Consider the following 19,939-nt stretch of genomic DNA (forward strand, 5'->3'; position numbering starts at 1 on the left):
AGGTCAAAGATGATTTTTCCTTGGAGATTCAAGCATGGTACCTCACCATCTCTGCTCTAGGCACTCAAATTCTAGTACAAAGTTTCACAGAAGTTACCAAGCTGGGGAGGAAGCCCAGGAGCTGGAGAGAACCCTTGTCTTCCTATGGGGTTCAGCAGTTCTGTTGACATTTTGCAACAGGTAATAATAATATCACAGCTTCATTTTGTCATCCTTAAAGATATCTCCAAGTAAGTGCTCTTTGGAAGCCCCTGGTTAATACTGTTAGGTACTTCCATTACTGTAACAAATGCCAACCATCCTCTCACATCCCTTACTGCCGTAGTCACTAAAGCTGTAGCATTCTTCCAATTCTTCTATTGAACACAAATTCTTCTATTGAACACAAGTTCTTCCACCTCCATTCAGGATCAGAAATTAGAGATGTGTAATTGCTCCCAAGCTTCATTCCTTTACACTTGCCACTGTGACAACTAGCAGCAAGTGGTGGCCCATGCCAGGCTGTCAGTTGTCCCCCTCATGAGGAACTGGACATTGGGTTGTAGCAAGGAGAAAGATGCAGAGGACCATCTTGGCTCTGGTGAAAACTAGGTTAGGCATTTGTCAAGTAAGTTGTCTGGATGAGCAGATTGAAGGAAACAGCATGGTCAAGGTCTCCCAAAATAACTAAACTGCCAAGGGTCCTTTCCCCCATCCATAGGAAGTTCAATGCCTTGTGAAGGGATTCCTCCTCACAGGAATGGAAGGACCAAAGTGGAAATTGCCACTCAGGTATGACGCCTATTGGTATTTACCTTTTTTTCTTTTATATATTCTCTTTTGAAAAAGGCATCAGGTGGCTCTTACTCATCCTTCTCCTGGTACAGTCCCTCATCTGCCATACATGGGGTTGTATTCCTGTGTTTTCTGCCATATTTTAAAACATTAAGATTGCAAGAACCTTCTCACTTCTTTTATGTCACTCCTTCAAAGTGACATAAAAAGTCACTCCAGACAGACCTGCTGCCAGAAAATACTTCCTTTCCCTTGATTACCTCCACTGTGTTGTAGAGACATGTTGACCCTTATGTGAAATGTATTTGTCAGGTGGCAGAAAAAGACAATATTAAAAATATCACAGAAGCCCAGCTTTTTATGGGCTTCCCACTTACAACAGCAAAGATGTTACTTTCAACTACTAGCTGTGCAGAGTTTCATTTTGGTCTATTCTGTACAGGAAAATGTAATAAAGTTGCTTCATGGCAAAATCTTGTGATTTAGAAATGGTATTCTCCAATTCAGTACTCCTGCTAAAACCGCATTGCTGCTCACTCCTCCTGCAATTGGATGCCCTAAAGGCAAAGATCATGGGTTGGGGTAGAACAATTTACTGGAAACAGCAATGAGATAAGAAAACAGCAGCAACAGTTTTAATAACAAAGACATAAGACAAAGAAACAATTTGCATGTAAAGTTCATGATAATACCAGAACTTCCCCGGCACATTTTCTCCTGACCAGAAGGGATCCCCTCTCCTCAGAGGGGAGAGAGAGTCTCTTCCTTTGGTCAGCAGAATTGACATAAGGTTATATAGAATAATATCTGGGCCTTAGCCATGCCCCCTCCTGGCTACTGAGAAAATTAACCCTGTCCTGGCCAAAACCAGCATGCATCATATGCTGTTTCTCAAGAATAGAGTTAGCCCATTGTGCTGAGCTCACAAGTGTTTTAGCTTGAGACCTGAGGTTTCAAGCAGGGTAGCTCTTGCTGACTCTTCCCAGCTTAGCAAAGGATTCTTCTGATGGTTAAAATCCTTGTCCATACCTATTTCCCAACATCTGTCTATCTGTCTGTATATCCCTCTATCCAGCTATCCACCCATCAATCCATCTGTCTATCCAGCAGTTTATTTCAGCTGCTGCCCTCACTACTTTCCTCACTGACACAGTCAGGGAGAGGCAGCTTAGTGATTAGGTAACAAATGTACTCTGAGAGCCTAAAGGGAGACACACCATGTTTGCTCAGGGGCCTCTTAGCCCAAAGGCAGGAATGAGGCTGAACTTCCCTCTGTGAGGGCTGGAGACTATTTGGGAGCTGACCAAAAGGAGATCTTGGGGGAAACCAGAGCTAGTGCTGAAACTATTTCTTGCACACAAACTGGGACCACTTTTTGTGGTTCCTAGGAGCTGATCAGACCTGGTGGAAGGCCCCTGTGTTGTTGGAAGGATTGTATTTGCCACAGCAAATCTATTTCCAATCTCATTCCCGCTGCCCCACAGGTTTGCCAGTTTAAGGATCCCTGCCTGGGAATCCCCCATGCTGCTTTTGCTTCCCAGAACCCTACTGCCAAGGGGTTTTCCACAAGGTCAAGCAGGTCAGAATTTTTGTTTTTGTAAATTTAATTTTTAATTAACTTTGGCTACAAAATATACCGATGGAATTTCTGGTCACCTAAGAAATACTTTAAAGAAACAACTGAATCAATTTTTCCCAGCCCCCTGTTATGGTCTAAAAAAAAAAAAAAAAAAAAAAAGTACCGCAGCAGCAGTTCTAATCAAGGGTATAAAGGATCAAGGAAAAAGAAAAACAACAAGCTTTATTTGACCCTTTAAGATAGTGAACAAATAGCAAGATGGTGATTTCACGCTCTAAATTACTTTACTTCGGCACTCCAAACAGCAGCCAGAGATGTTTTTTCCTTCTAATTTTACAAGTTGCTCTCGAAAACATAGCTAAAATTCCCAACGCTTATCTTGCTATCATGTGTCCAAAGCAAATGTCCTCACTCTTCAGGATCAGCCCCTGCCACAGCCCTCTCACCATGCCTGAAACCGTGCAGATTCTACATGTGAAGTACATGCTGCTACAAACACCTCTGCCAGCCCCACACAGACCTCAGATAAAAGCTGCAAGCAGTGAGAAGAGGGGTGGCCAGCGTGGAGTGAAAGTGATGTGCCCCGTGTGGCAGGTGGAGGATGGCAAAGCGCAAGAACCGCAGCTGCACCCAGTGCCCGGCTGCAGGGGAGAGGGCAGAGGATGGACCACAGACAGACAGACAGACAGACACCTACAGAAAAATACAACACACCAAAATGCGGAAGGTGTCTAATTAAGCTCCCCTTCCCTGAAAAGCTGTCGCTAGGTAAGCAAAACTGTTTAAAACATGCTCATCATTAAAGTGTCCCCCGACAGCAGGATGCGGCAGCAGACTCGGTGACAGAAGGGAGAAGAAGAGAGGCATATGGACCCCAGCCCTGTCCCCTGCTGACAAGCTGCCTCGCTGCAAGCCCCCTTTTCACTGTCGTCCGTGCGTGCAGCAGATTGCAATGGCCCAACTTTCCCATCTGTATCCCAGGCCTGTGCCCCCAACAATGTGGCAGCCATGCAGTTTTCATCAGGCGGGGAGCAGGGGAGGGGGAGGCTGCGGGCAGGGGAGGGTGGGGGGAGAAGGGGGAGATATTAACCACCAATAATCACAATGCTATCCATAATGCATTGTCTCCATGAGATTACATGGTATATTTCCAGTGGGGATTAGCCCATCCATCACAGCCCTTTATTGGCCCTTTTTTTGTTGTATAAAGCCCAAACACTGTCGTAAAATTCTAAACCGCTTAATTGCTGTGCTGTAAAAATTTGCATATCAGAGATATGTCATTCCTTCGTTAAATGGCACTAGGCATTTGTTACAAGGTCCCAACAATCGCAGGAGAGCACCCCAGAAAAAGGTCAGCTCTTGGCATTATGCAAAGTTCTCCGCTTGAATTCTAATCTGCAGCAATTACGGTTTGAATGTATTGCAACTTAATGGATTTTGATTTTCTGTGATTCAAACTCCCTGGGCTCGGAGAGCCCTTGCTTCGTCTCATCAGACAAGATAAGCAGTGTGATGGTGACTGTTTGGTCCCTGTTTCTGTAAGGCCTGCAAGGTTGCCTCCTAAAAGATGTCCTCCTAAGCAGAACTGTGAACCTGGGTGCAAACTTTCCACGATGGACTTATGCCTTGATTTTGTAGATTAACAGCCAGTAGAGAGTACAGCAGCCATCACGTTGCCACTTCAAGTATTCATCATTAAAACAACCTGAAGTTAGATGGTTTTGCATGTGTACTAAGAAAAAGAATAATTACAGTAACGAGCAGTTTTTAACCCATGGATCTGAAAGATTCTTTACAAAAGCAAGAATATATCATTGTCCTGAATTTGCACCTTCAAAAACTAGTTTGAAGAGCTGGTTTGAAGCAAGGACGCCCTCAAACCCCAACAGTGAGCACTATTCTCAGCAGCTCCAGTAGTTCTCCTCTGCTTCCTCCCATCTGCTTACCAAGGACTGAAAGTATCAGTAATTTAACTTGTGATCAGGTCTTCCCTCCATGTCTTCTCCATGAACTGCTGCAGAGGTTCTCCAGATGTGCTTTCAATCCACATAGCAATTTAAAATTTTTTTTTCAATACTTTAAGAGTATGCTTAATCCAGATGATTTCACCCCCATCTAGCATGATATTACAAAATGTTACATAACAGGAGACGTGCAGGTCAGATACTTTTCTCACAAAACAGAGTCTAGAAGCTGTATCTTTTTCCTGTGTAATAGCAGGAATTATGGTTTCTCATCTTACCAGGAACATGTGAAAACAGAGGTGAGCGAAGCAATCTAAAGGGAATTTTTAAGTCTCTGAGATCTGAGGGTCAAAGTCTGTGTTTCAGGTTCTGGTAACAGGAGAAATGCTCTCATATAAAAATTAGGAGAGAATGAGGAGAAATTCTGGGTTGTGTGTACCTAGTGCCTTGGCTAGAGTTGGCCTGGGCTGAAATAGTGTGAGTTAGCTTTGAAAACTGTCGAAGATAAAAGAGATGCCCATTATAGTCAGGATCCAAAGCAAACTGAGTCCTCTTTAATTATCCACTCTGTTCCTCTTTCCCCCAACTTGCTCCCTACCCTCAATCCTCAATACCTGTACATGGGACACAAACTTACCTGTCCCTATGTGTCTGAGGCACTGTCATTGCTCATCCTCCCCATGGGGTCAGATGCAGCCTAGGAATGTGCTTTTGGATGTGGGTAAGTGAGATACATCCTCCTCCAAGGGACTGCCACGCTCACTTTCCATAGTGACTGAAAATTCCTTCCGAGAAGGAAGGAAACACCTCCAAGAGCACCAGGGTGGTGTTAGCACTGATGTGTCTCACTCCTGGGAGGGACAATGGCAAGTGGGCTCCTGCAGGTGTGCCCCAAACACAATGGTAAGGTAGCACACACTTGGGTGCTTTGACGGCTTGCCAGAACCTTCTAAGAATTCAAAATTGGTCTCTTTTTCCAAGTGAAGCAGAGATAGGAGGGAGGGGAGAAGTTGGCCAACAAGAACTTCCACCTCCTGCCTGTGTCCAGGAGGTCAGTGTAAGAATCTGCTTCAGCCACACCAGCCTTTTAAACCTCCCTCAGTGTGTGCAGCCCTGTTCCCTGAGATAATGAATGTCTTATGAATATTACTGCCCCAGGAGAAGTGGACGAGCAAGATTGTGTGTGCCACAAAACCTGAATCTACTGCAGAGACTCATGTGGCTTCCTCAGCAGAAGGCAAGGGGCAGAGATAAAGTACTCTGGGTACAGGATCAAAGTAATTTCTTTCCTTCAAGGCATCTTGCTTATCTTTGCAACCCAGGCCCACAACTCCAGGAATTTGGCAATATATTTCATCACCTCAAGAGGATTTCTTCTAACAGTCCTATTTCAGTGAGTAATTTATGTTTTATGATATCTGTTTTACATTTTCTTTTCCTAAACACTTTTCTTCCTACCAAGAAGTATGTTTTTCAGGTGTGTATCTCTTACTCATGTTGCAAGCACTCATATTTAAAATCAACCTTGCATTGTATTTAATCATCACATTATGGTAGTTTTATTATTATAATATTTTAGTCTGGCAGATGGTTTACTAACCAGAAAGAATTCTACCAAGCAACCCAAACATTCCAACAAAACCACCTCATCTTTGGGGTTTTTTTTAATTAGCAATTAACATCAATGCTTCTTGTCCTACATGTGAACTCAGCCACGGTGGCTTCACTTTTTTCTGAGTTCTTACTTAAGCAGGCCTTCTACAAATTAGCCCCAGGTACCTTTGCTGAAAAAGATTTCAGCCCCTGTCCTCGTGCTGATAAAACCCTCTGCCCTCTGTGGCATCAGTGCAACTGCTGGTATGGCTGCAGATCTGCAAAATCATCAATGCAGGAAGAAAACCCTCCAGAGAAAAAGGTTAAACCTGATTATTTCAGGTAGACAATTCACAGTGACTGCCTGGAATCTCTCTAACCAGCTTATTTTGCATCCACAAGCCTATTTTGCATGCCACCACTATCTCTGTTTTACAGAAGGTGAAGCAAAATCTGATCCATCCAAGGTTTTCAGCATTGCAGTGACAGAGCTGGAAGCAGGTCTGGAGTCCTGCATCACAGCATCACACATGATTCCAAGGTAATTTCTTCCCTTCCTCCTCTTTCACCATCCAAAGGCTTCCAACCATCAGGAGCAATGTTCCAGTATCATAGGGACAGTCTGCAGCGCTCACTGGACACCAGAGTGGGGTCTTCAAAGTGTGGAACTGGAAATTTTATTGCCAGCTGCCCTCCCTGCAGATCTCATCATCCCTTACATTTATATCTGCCTTGGAAATAGATTTGTTACACAGCTCATCTCCCAGTCCATCTTCTGCTCCCGCCTCTTAGATATTCTGTCCATACCAGACCTGGAGGAGCATTCCTGCTGCCTTCAGTGAGGTTTGAGATGGGACTTAATAGTCTCTAAGTGCAATTTATTTTACCCTTATGGAGCATTATTAATGTTTCTGTTAGGATGGAACAAATTATGTAATAATGTGTCCTTTTTCTCCTGCTTGATTCATTATTTAAAATTACCCAGACAATAATTTATGTGAATTATTCTGCAATTAATTTTCCATGAGTTTCTTGCAAATACCTTCTGAGCAGCATCTGAGCACCCTTGATTGGTTCCAAAGGCCTGTTTTACAGCTGGGAGTGGGGCCAGACCTGAACCTGCAAATTTTAGGGAACGTCTGCATAAGAATATGGACTATTTCCATTAAATTAGTACACAATCCCATTTGATATTTTTATTTTGTTTTCCAAATGTTGGAGGTGTTTTCTGTGGTTTAGAAACTCTGTTTCTAACTGAATGAAGGGAAATCATTATAATTAAGGTCACATCAAAATGGGCTTTTTGCCTGTTTTCAGCTGAATCAGTGAAAAGCCGCAGCACTTGTTTAGCCAACATTGCATGTAAATAAGCATTTTGAACCAGTGTTCTAATGTGGTAGTTCCATTTTGCATCCTCAGGATCTGTTTCCAATGCCTTTTGCTAATTTATTTTTATAAAAATTTGATCTTTTACATCTGTCCCAAAATCCTTTCAACCCAGTGAAAAATTTTCCTTGACATTCATGACATCTGCATCTATTTAACTGAGAGCGAAGCCTCTTGTTTGATGGGAGGAGCAGAAGTGCAGCTGACAGAATTGCTCCCACCTTGCTGACTGCAGGTACAGTCTGATCTGCAGCACCTGAGGTGTGAGGTCCCAGGTGGAGCAGCGTGGCTGACAGGAGTGCCTGGAGAAACCACTTGATGATGCAGGATATTCTTTCAGAGGCTTTGTATTAATTTGTGAACAGATCTGTGTTCATTACATTTTAATTAGTTCCTAGTAAATGTGCCTTAATAAGCACTGTTTAAAGAAGTAAAGTAACTGCCATATTAAATGCATCTTGAATAAATATGTGGCAGTGGGAAACAGCCCTTTCTTAACTTCCTGGGTCTATAAACGTTAACACACTCATAAATACATTTGCATGTAGATACAAGACTTAATAAAAGCCTTTGAGGATACCATTCATCCCTTCTGCACAAACATATTCCACTTATTATTAGCCTTGTAATTAAAATCCTTTTAACAGCACTAATTGAAGGTTTCACCACCATAACTGTGCCATCTTAAAACCTGCTTGTTTCATGCATAACTATTGGAAGTGCAGGAGACTGGGTGGGTCAAACATTACAGGCAAGGCTTCTCATTGCACAAGTGAGTAGAAGTCAAGAGTAAAGAGGCCAGGAAAGTACAAAATCCTAGGATACACTAACAGATTACAGAAAAACCAGCAGGTTACAGGCGCTGCTACCTCAACAGCAGCACTCCCCAGCAGACCCATAAACACTTCATGCTGCAAAGGTGGTATTTTCTGCTCCCTTCCCCTGGCCTTTCAGGGAAAAGGTCTTGCCACAGCAAGCTAGGGCACTTTCACCAATAATTAACTGGAACAGAGTTCATTAGGTAAAACAAAGGGCAAGCAGGCATTGGAATATCACGCCAGCCTTGCATATGGAAAGTGAAGCTAATCCATAATCCATTGAAGCACAGGGTGGGGTAAAGGCTCACATATTAGACCAGTCACCAAGGTGTAGAAATACAATAATGAAGTTCCACAACTGTCTTATTAACATACCAGATTTGATTTGGCTCCATTATATTTCATCAAATACTTTACAAAGCACCCCGCATAAAACATCATCATAATTGTAATCATATATTTGGCGATTTAACGTGTACACCATAATGTACCATTAGTTACACAAATAACTAATAATTTGCTAATGACAATATTATGTTAAGTCAGTTTAGGGGCAATTAAAGTGAGTGATATTTACATATGCCTAATGAATCACAGTCGATGGCAGATTAAGAGATTCTAATGAATATTCATCCAGACATTCGCAACCAGCTTCACAGTTTATAAACTGAATTATGGTTGATTTGCCCTTTTAAAAATGAATATGTGAGTATCTTCTGCATGGGAGGAATGAACAATTGGGGCTGATTGTAAAATTTTTTTTAAGCAATGTACTGGTCAGGACACAAAACATTTTTATGCACTCTCATACCCTTGGCTTCTCAGCTCTTTTTATATCACATATCAGCATTGATGAACTATCTCCATTTTCATTCCTACCCGTGACATGAAATATAGAAAATGTTTTGTGTTGAATTAAATGCAATAGAAGTTTTATGCAGACTCACTAAGGAAATAATTACACAGGTAGCCTGCTTTCCCCAAGCAGAGCAAACAAACTCTCTCTGCTCTATGCTAACAACATTCTGCTTTTAAAGGTAGCCTTTATGCATGCTTACTTGAGTGACTGACCAAAACATCATTCATTTAAAAAGAAGATGTATGAGTTTCTCATAGGATGAAATTAGAGTTACTTTGACACATCCTATGCCAGAAGTTTCTGCTGCTATTGGTATTGATAATACAGGTAGCAGTAACAATAATTGCTAAGAATATTGGATACAGTTCTATGATTTGGCTGTCAGATTTCAAAGTGAGCTCAAAGAAATGTGAAGCATTTTAAGTTCATATGCAGAGTTTTCCTTGGAAGTCCCTGTGAAGTGTTTGTGTGATTCTGAAGTAGTTCTTCATAAAACTTGTGTGCTTGTGACACAGAATCACAGGATGGGTGCTGTGGTGTTGGGAGGGACCACAGTGGGTCAGCTGTTCCAGCCTCCCTGCTCAAGCAGGGTTATCCTGGAGCACATTCCACAGGATTACATCCAAATTGCCCTGTGTTCAGGAAAAGTTCAACTACAGATAGGAAAAATGCTACTGGAATTCAGAGGGCACTGTAGTTGCAAATGAACAAATGAATGTAGATTTAATGACCATGCAGCTCTAATACTTGATTTTACCTTTCTACTTGCTCTGATTTAATCAGGTTTCTAAAGTTGGCCAGAAGTCCTCTTTTCCAAAATACTACAGAAAATGTCCTGGGTATTTTGCATACTTTCAACCAGATTTCTTATTGAGAAAAAATAAGAATTCATTTTTCAATGAAAACTGAAAACACAGCAACAAGTTTGTAGGGGTTTAAAACATTTTAAAATTAAGTTAAAATTATCTTTTTAAAGTGACAATTTTTTATTTCAAACATCATTCATATTTTCATTTTAGTTTTCAAGTTCAGTTCTGTTTTTCAATAACAGGATTGCTACAGTTTTCTCAGTTGTTTGTTTCCTTCTTATTGCATTTACTTAATACAATGATTTGCAAGAGGATGGCAACTAACACAGCCTGAGAGGACTACTATAATCCCTGCACTGACTTTGAGAAGTACTTGAATGTTTCATCTTTGCCAGTTTCCAAGGCTTTTCTGATTCTCTAAAACAGGTCTGTTTCTGAGGTGCTAAAATGACAGCTTCAGGGTGCAGCAGTACAAAAACCTCTGTAACTTCACCCTAAGAAGCTATTTAAAGTTTCCCGAACTTCTGTATGCCAAACCTTCCACAGTCTACAGCCAACAACAATACAGATTATTTTATCCTTCCCTACATATTTCTTGCTCCTGAAAGTAATTAAGCTTTTGTCACTTCCAAGCTCTCGAAACCCCAAAGTCCGTACATTATAGTTTCAGTTTCAGTGCTTCTGTTTGCTTTGCCTATGCAAGTTTGCCTCATAACTGTGACTACAGATACAATCTGTACCACTTGTGCTGCTGGCAACTGAACAGCTCCACAAAACTTCCACCCCTTGCATTTGGCAACCCCAGCTACTGCAGCAATTCATAGAAGTGTCACAAATAATTTTATCTGTCTTTTAAACAGTGATCTCCTGTGAGCTTAAGTAGCTCTATACTTGCTTCAAAAAGCATTTTGCCTTCTCTGCTGTCCATTATAAAATTAACCATTTCATCTCCAAACCATGGGCCTTTTCTTTCAGAAGCACACTAAAGGAACCAGGGCAGGATGATTCCCATTTTAGGTTTTATTGACACTGCTAGGCATTTCTGGATTGAGAATAGCCCTAAATAAGTGAACTCAAATTTTTCAAATTAAACACTGCAGTGATTTTTCTGTGGCCACACACACTGCAGATATGTCACTTCTTGCCAGTCAAAGCCTGTGTTAGTATTTGTGGGAATATCTCTGTACAGAGTGAAATCTCAGCGTTAGTGACAGGCACAAGCTGCAGCAAGGGCACTTCTTAATGGCAACAGCGTCTGGGTTTCACCCAAGACCATTATTGCTATTGCTACAGTATTAAAAAGGCACCGGATTGCACAGGGTTACGTTGTTCATGGACCCTCTACACAAAAAAAGATGTTTCTCCACCAACAGAGGAAGGAAATTACTGCTTAAAAGTTTTGTTTGTTTCTCACATATTCAGTGGTACAGAAAGCCTCGGGGCTTTTCTTAAAATGCAAATTTTAATAACTGTGAGCCAGATTTAAAAGAAGCAGAGAAGCCTGGTGAATGAGCCCTGTTGTACAGTTAAGAGACCAAAAAGCAAGGTCTGCTTGTTTTATAGAAGAACTGCTCAGAAAAGAATCAAAATGACTCATCTAGAGTAATGCAGAAAACACAAAGGGAGGCATCTGGACGCTTTCCTGTCTGATCTCATCCAACACCCTTCTTTTAACCTTTAACCTCTGATGGATCCATAGAGAAGCACTTAGATGTGACAGTAACAACTCAAATTATCTGTAGTCCTTGGTAAAATGGATCAAAGGTTAAAAACCAAACAAGTGGATAAAATAATTTTCCTGGTGTGTAATTTTACCTGGGTTGAAAGTGCATGAAATCTCCTTAAACTCCTCTCTTTATCTTGAACTTATGGGAGAGCTCTGTGTATAATGTGGCCTCTTGCTCATCTCACCCTCCAGAGCCTGTTGCAAGTCTGGTTCCTAATTAGTTTCATATATAAAGAATAGCAATCTGCAAGTGTACTAAGTGTAGTAATGCTGCTTGTGCAAATTCCTGATGCAGGGAGACATGGGAAGCAGAAGAAACTACAAGCTGGAAAGAAGTGCTCATTTGGCATAACACTGGCACTGAGGATGAGCTCTGCTTCAACAGGTGCAGTCCCACAGCCCTCTCTGTCTCCTACAGCAAATGAGAGAACTGATGGGCATTTAATGAACCTCATTCTAACCTGTGTGGAATAATCTTTCCGTTAATCTTCTAGCTGGTTTCCATCCATCCAGCAGCAGCGGTGCTTAAATCTCGTGTTTGCACTTTACTAGCTGCAGATTGTAAATGTTTCATGAGCCGCTGAGCTTGCAGCATTACTATTTTATTAGAATGTTGAATATCTCATGTTCATTGCTGTCTTACCAGCAAATTTTATCTAAACAAAAATTGCTTCCATACTTCTTGTGAATGGCAATTTGGTGGTGTGATGGATGCTGTTGTTTCAGCTTGTTTTGCATCAACAGTTTGAAAATAGCCCCTCTGTCTTGCTGAGACACAATGGTGCACCTGTGGTAATGCCAATAAAAATACATTCACATCATGGCTATATCCAGTTTGGCTCCTGATGAAGGGACAGAGGTCCTGTCAGCCTCTGGTCCTGGTGTTAAGCACACATGAAAAACTCTCCTGCCTCTGAATTACAGAAAATGTTTTACTAAGTTGAGTGTTCCCTGTAGTGTTCTGTTCCCTTAAAATGGAAACACAGCATCACTGAATAGATAAACTGAACCAGTTCAGAGTTCAGCTACAAGTGAATTGGTGTAACATCAATTACTGGTCTTCAAACTATGTGAACATCCTCTTGGGGCTTTGTTCAGTTCTCCCAAATCAAGTGCACCTTTGGTAAGGCCCTGTGATGCAGACAAGTCAGTTGAGCAATGAAAGCAGCTGGGAGCTGTTCATGGACTCTAGAAACTCTCTTTTGCTGACTATGAAATCAAAACACTCAAGAGGGAAAGATAAAACCACAGAGATGTTCAGGGTGCAGCCCCACTGAGAGGTCCCAGCAGCCCTGCAGCTGGCAGAGGGGAACAGAGACTATAATAGCCAAGAAGTTTAGAAAGGGAAAGGGGAGGCATAAAAAGCCCTCCCTTATAGTGAAATAAAACAGGAATTAGCTCCCTTGGTTATCCCTTCTCTGTGAATTTAGCCATAGTAAACTTTGAGCAACAACCAGTTCTCTTATCTGGAAGTGAACATCTTCAAATTGTGTCTTCATCCTCATGGAGGCTCTGTCACCAAGAGCTTCTGAAATCCCAGGCCAGCCCAGACCCCCCTGGCAGTATGGTGGAGGGAGGAGTTTACACCAGTTGCTGATCTCATTTTATTCGTGTGTTAGATGTGAAACTGGGAACAGCTGATTGGGGGAGCTGAGTTTTCAGGAGCAATGGAGAGATCAGCACAACCAGCGAGCTGTAATGTGCTCTGGCACTGCAAAGGGTGCCAGACCATTCTGCCCCAGGTCCTCCTCCCACAAACACTCCCACACTGTTGGATCTCCAGTGTCAACAAGTCACCCACCAACACACAGAAAAACCCTGCTCTGATCCTGGTGTTTGCAAACCAGGCAGGACTCGAGACTTCCATGTTGAGTTAAGAGTTCAGGAATGTATTTCCTCCAGTTCTGCACAAACAACAGAGATAAAAGACCTGCATCAGCCTGACAGTTAAGCTCCAAGAGGATGGCATGCTCAAGTGAGTGCTGTGGGCAGTACTCGACTTGCCAGCATGGCCAACATCCTATCCACTTTCTACACCATCCAGTCACCCTGTCTGCCACATTTTTCCCAATCAGCCACAAAATAAACATTCCCAGACCTCCTACATCCTCTTCCCACTACCTTTCCCCAGCCCCAATTCTCTCAGTCCTGCCTATTGAAAGCATAACCTCCTCTCCCACTGGTTCCTTCTGTGCAAGCTGCCCACTCACTACATATCTCCTGCTGATACTGCTCCATCAGAGAGAACATCTTTCTCTTTCAGCGCACAAGACTGTAACAAACCTACCCACTGGCATTTCTGGCACCCACCAAAGGAATTCTGGCAGGAGCAGGGCCTGCTTTCAGTCAAACAGCTGGACAAGGAGATATATGAACCTCTCAACTTATATAATTGGCATGAAAGCATCTTTTGAGCACCAACCAGCCACCCAAAAACCACAGGTGGGGCAGATGTCTACCTTCACAACTTGTGACCAGACTAGGCAGCACCAAGAAAAGCTGATTACTGATCTGCAAGCACAGCAAAGGAATCCCAGTTTTGAGGATGGTTCTGGTTCCCTACTTTATATTAAAGTCCTTATTTAGCATCAGAATAAAACAAACGTGACATTCATTCATTCCTTGCCTATTTCATGCAGTGGTTTCCAGTCTGGTTTGCAAGCAGAAGTTAAAGGTGTACATGCAAGCAATTGTGAGCTTGCTGAAAGGACTATGACTGTGATTCACCCAAACCCACAGCAAGCACAGGCTACAAAAGCAGTGCACTCTCTTCAGAGATTGGCTTTGGGAATCCCTGGTGCATCCCTTCCTGCTGCAGAGCCAGGGTCAGTCTTGAGGTTCTGATGCCAAGCATGGAGGGAAGTTGCTGCTTCCAAAGCAGTGTTAGGTGGCAAAGCTGCTGCTGCCATCCAGGGCTAGGCACTCATACATCCTATGGAACAAACGTCTTTTGTCACTTTTCCAGCTATTCATTTAATTCTTCAAATTGTTCCCAAAAACTCTGTCTTGAAAATCAACTAGCTTGATTTGCTGTCACTTGTCACTCTTAATGTCCTTGATTATTTGGGGGAACTACTATTGTCCTTTTCATATACACTGGTTCACAGTTTGGAGGAATTTTTTTCTCTGTAGAAAATAAAGCCTGAATTCAGCAAAGAACCCTAAATTTCCCGTGGGCTTCTGCTCCTGCAGCAACTCTGCAGCAGGTGGCATTTATCCAGGCAGCCTCCAAAAACCAGTGTGAATTTACCAGAGAGAGAGAGAGAGAGAGAGAGAAAGTAACTGAAGGCAGTGCCAAGGATCAGACTTCCAGGTACCGCTGGAAAACCACTGCGGGGTTCTCGGGTCTGTTCCCCCTGACCCCACACGCTGCATCCCTCAGCCTGCAGCCTGCTACCAGCCCCGCATGCCCTGTGCATTCTCCTACTGCATCCTTCATCTGCATCCTTCATCCCTCATCCTCCATCCTGCATCCCTCATCCCGCATCCTTCATCCCTCATCCTTCATCCCACATCCCTCTTCCTTCATCCCGCATCCCGCATCCTTCATCCCACATCCCTCTTCCTTCATCCCGCATCCCGCATCCTTCATCCCACATCCTTCATCCCGCATCCCGCGTCTGTATCCTTCATCCCACAGCCCACATCCTTCATCCCGCATCCCGCATCCCACATCCCTCATCCCTCATCTCTCATCCTTCATCCCTCATCCCGCATCCCTCATCAGGCATCCCTCATCCCGCATTCTTTATCCTGCATCCTTCATCCCACATCCCACATCCTTCATCCTGCATCCCGCAGCCCACATCCCTCATCCCGCATCCCCCATCCTGCATCCCTCATCTCGCATCCTTCATCCCTCATCCCGCGTCCCGGATCCCTCATCCTGCACCGCCCCCTGGCGGCCGCACCCGGAGCCGGTTGGGCTCTTTGGAATGCCAGCCCGGCTCTGGGGGCCGCTGCCCAGCCCGGGTTGCATCCCGGTTCTCTCCCCCGAGCAACATCTGTATGGAAACAAAAGCATGTGTTTACAAGGAAACGCTGATCCGCTTCCCTTTCCTGACCGAAGGCAGAGGGAGGGAGGCCATTGCAGTGTCGCCACTAAAATATTTATGTTCTGTTAAACACTGAAGATGTATAAAAACCAGAATATCCCTCTAAATCTGCTCAGAAACACCACTCTGTATATGCTTTGTTCTCCTGCAGTGGGGGAAAAATTCTTTCCATCCAATCCCCAGAAAATCCCCAGCAAAAGAGAAACTGCTAAGGGCTGTCTTCAAGGAAATGCTTCCAGTTGCTGTTGTCTTTATTAAAAGAAGTAAAGAAAGAAACACAAAAAGGCCTCTCCAGCTCCTGGGAGAATGATCAGCTATTAAAACCACATACCCATGTAGCTCCCAAAAGAAGTCTTTCATAATTGCAAGCAAAACCCACAGCTGAAGCAAGCTCTTAATGCTTTTCCCCAGTCAGACTGCATGTGACTGCTGTAAAGCTGACTCCTGAGTGCTGTTTTATGGCTGAGGCTACAAAGGAGTTTGGTGAGTGTACTAACTCTGCATCCTACTAGTTTCTGGAATCACCCACACTCTCTTTCCTGCATGCTGAATGGGAAAGTTAAGGATGCAAGAATTAAGTCCTTAAAAATTGCATGGCAAAGGAGAGGCATCCAGCTAGCCAAGAGGCAAGTTCTAAGAATACTGGGAGATATGAGGGAGCTCTGTCTGCAACGCTATTCCTGAATAGAGCTCTCTGACTGCAGTCATTATTTCCTAGAAAGGCCTGCTGCTGCTTCCTAAATGCTGGACAAGGTCACGCAGAGCTGTCTGGTTTGAGGGATGCTCTCTGCATGCAGCAGTGCCTTACAGCAGCACCCAGCCAGCAAAGCTGTTCTGGTACTGAGTGCACATGGGCAAGAATAATACAACTGTTAAGTTCCTTAGATGGAAATTGTCAAGGTGGCAAACATAGAGCTTCACAGATGCAGGATCCATCTTCCACTGGATGATTGGCCTATCACCACCAGCATATGCCTGAATTACAACAGTAAAACACAATATAATCTGACTAGCAGTATGTAATTTTCTAGATGAAACCCTTCCATTTCAGAGCTCTGATGAGAAGGGTGAAGTCCTCACTTTCGGTGGTTGCTTGTCACCTTCCCAAGTCCCCATGTCACTGGCACCAAGGCTGCAGAGTCTCAGCAGCCATGGTACCCGTACAACTGCCCAGCTCAGATCTCTAGAGAAACTGGGAGGCCATCACAGCCTCTCCTTTTTGCCACCTTCCCCAGGTGACATGGGCCAGGAATCATTTTGAGGCGGCACCAGGCTCTCCGTTTCTACACTGAGAATACAACTTCCACCTTACTCAGAAACAATAACAATGGCTGCCAGGACTGAATTCATGAGGTTTATGTGGTATGCCCACGATGGGAAGTAGTGATCCAAATCTATCTTTCTCCTTTCCCACCGACATTCATGCACCTCACTCCCTGAGCCCTCATTCCAGGCCCTGACTTGTTCAAATGTAAGTTCATGCATCCTTGCTCCTGCAGGCCAACCTCTCTGAAACCATTTTCCTGGCACAGACCCAGCCCAGTGGGGGCTCACAGGGATCCCCACACACTGCCACTCCACAGCAGGCTTCCTTCATCACAACCAGCTCCAGAGCTGCTCCCTAGGTGGACCTGGAGAAATGAGCTGAGAGAAGCATCATGGAAGTCAGCACAGACTGTGAAATAACTTCACTCACCAGCAAGACCCATTCAGGACTGGGGAGGAAGGCAAATTCCAGAAAGGGACCTTCTTGTAGCCAGAGCAACTCAGCAAGCAGCAGATATGTTGGATCAAGCTGGGGAGCAGCATGCAAGTAGGTAAGGACAGGGAGGTCAACTTACCCCTGTCCTTCAGGGCTTTCCAGGATTCAGGAAGGCACCTGCACAGGCAATATGTCACCGGTGTGCTCAACACTCAAAGCAGGTGAGAAAGAGCCCAGAAGGCTGCCAGCCAGTACACAGGCTGCCTTCTCCCTGGTCACTGTTGGATGCTCCATCTTCTGAAGCAGCTGCAGCAGAGATGAAGAGCTTACCAGGGGACTAATGAAAGGCTTAGAGCTCTTTCCTGCAGCTAGGATGGGCCAAACTCTTGCCCTTGTCTGGGAATTTCGCTGCCTTGGGAGGATGAGTGGATGCAGAGTTCTGAGATCCCTGAGGCTGCTCAAAGCAGTGTGCCTGCACCTCTGCCTCTGGAGATGCACCAGCGAGTGCATGCATGCACAGTGCTGCTTTCTTCAAGGCCCCAAGGAATTCCCTGACATAAGTGCCAGAGACTGAGGTGAGACACAGTCAAAAGTAGCTCCTGGATGCTCTGGAGACACAGGTCACTGCCCAAGGGAGAGCCAGCCAAGAGGGTCAAGCTGCCTGGGGAGGCCCAGAGCAAGCAGCAAAGTGTGCACACACGTGTGTGTGTCTGTGTGTGTGTGGTGGCCTGGCCCAGCCCATCTCCAGCCCATCTCTCTCCTTCCCAACACTTTCTAAAATGCTTTATTTGCCTCTGGAATTGCACATATACAGGACCCAAGTAACCCAGCCCAGGGGCCTCACCCCAGACTCTCTCCAGTCTCCTCACCCCAGGACATCTCTGTGAGGAGAAAGATCTTCAGTGAATACCTAGGTGGGGGAATAGGCACACTAGCTCCTTTCCCACCTGGCAGCCCTCAGCACACCCACACTCCCCCCACCACCTGCCTGCAGTGCAGCTCTGCCACGAGCCTTTGGGAGAGCCAGGAGCAGACTGCAGGGTGGCCTTGGTCAGCTTGCTGTGCTTGGGTGCTCCAGACTCATCTCCCAGAGCTTTGTGGAGTCTGTGCTAGTTATGGTTTGTAAGGAGGAGATGGCCATGGTGTGGCACAATACCACATGCAGCAGCAGCTCTTCCCCCAGTAATCCTCACACCAGTGACATTTTCCATCCCCACAGCCTGTCCACATTTGTCAGCAATGCCTCCCAGGTGCTGGAATGACAGCCAGACAGAGAGACTGGTAACAGCCTGCTCCTGGAACACATCTCAGCCTGTTGAGCAGCAGGTCCTCTTGGTGGTCCATCGGTTTCTCTGGCAGCTGTGGTGATGGTTGCTAGCAGTGCAGCAGAAAACGTGACTCAAAGAACTTGCACAGGGTTTTTCCAGAGGTGGAGACTTCATCATCTGGCAAGGGCTCAGGCTCAAGTCAGTTTTCCAGACAGGCTGGGAGTTATCAGGAAATTTCTCCATAACAAAAGCTTTCTGCAGTGATACAATTTACTAATTGCTCTTTGCTCCAACAATAGTTGGGTGCCTACAGAGTCATGGTATAGGGTATTATATGCCTATAAATGTTATTGCAACAAAAGGCCCTGTTTTCCAACCTTCCAGTTTCTGGCAATCTCTTTATTTATTTTTTTCGTTTTTTTTTCTTTTTTTTTTAAATACTTCTTGTATAATGTAATACCTATGAATCACTCAGGTGATTGCTGGTTCCTCTGATAAACCATCTGGGGGCACTTTGATGTTTGCAGTGCAGTAATGCGACAATCCACACTTCCTTTTGCCAATGTTTCCTCTTAGTGAAATTTCATCCTGTACACGCACACACACACATTCAGCCTGTTAATACAGGGTAAATACAAGGTACTCACCAGTCACAGAACCTGAGAGCACAGCTTGTACAATGAGAGGAAGGAGCTTTGTTTTTCCCACCACACAGGCAGCATTAGCATTCCCGGGCCTTGGGATGTCCATGAAGGTGTTCCAAATGTCATTCCTTACCAGAGATAGCAGATGGACAGAGGGATGACTCAGGCTGCCTCTGGAAACCAAGGTACTCTTAGAGGAGGTCAGAGAGGGTGAGGCAGCCTCATGGGGTGCAGGGTTGGTTGCTGTGAGACAGGCTCAATTATGTGTGGGATTTTGGGATGCACTGGGAAAGGAGTAAGATGACAAGGTCACTTTCTTCACATGAGTACATGAAAACATGGAATGGCCTTTGAGAGAAGTGGGTTTTTTTCCCAGTATGGGATATATCCCACTTGTCATGGTCTGTCTTGGGACAGGGACAAGGAGTACCTCCTTCTGCCTCTCTGGACTGCAGAAATGTTGTGCCAGCTTCCTCAGCAGAGGCACTTCCCAGTGCCAAAGGGACCCTGAAGCTCATCACCAATTCCTGATAAGAGAGGACGGGTTAACACCACAATATTTGAAAGTGATGCACAGGCCACATGGATGAACTCCAAACTCACTGCCTCTTTCTCCTGTTGCTGCACCCTTGTCACAGGGATGCATCCCTGTGCTGTCCCCTCTCCTGCAGCAGCAGTGCTGAGTGCTGGCATGGCAGGGCACAGCCTGTCACACAGGGCAGAGCATGTCACACAGCACATGTCACACAGGGCAGAGCA

The 19,939-nt window shown here is 44.6% G+C and overlaps 1 long non-coding RNA gene across 1 annotated transcript; it reads left to right on the plus strand.

Moving 5' to 3' along the window:
- The first annotated feature begins 4,646 nt into the window (after positions 1 to 4,646).
- LOC141728689 (uncharacterized) lies at positions 4,647 to 12,401 on the plus strand. Its single transcript, XR_012579835.1, has 3 exons — positions 4,647 to 5,713; positions 6,352 to 6,454; positions 11,807 to 12,401. It is a non-coding gene; the product is annotated as an uncharacterized LOC141728689 (long non-coding RNA).
- Positions 12,402 to 19,939: the final 7,538 nt, after the last annotated feature.

The sequence above is a fragment of the Zonotrichia albicollis genome, chromosome 3 (genome assembly GCF_047830755.1).
Source record: "Zonotrichia albicollis isolate bZonAlb1 chromosome 3, bZonAlb1.hap1, whole genome shotgun sequence".
Lineage (NCBI taxonomy): Eukaryota > Metazoa > Chordata > Aves > Passeriformes > Passerellidae > Zonotrichia > Zonotrichia albicollis.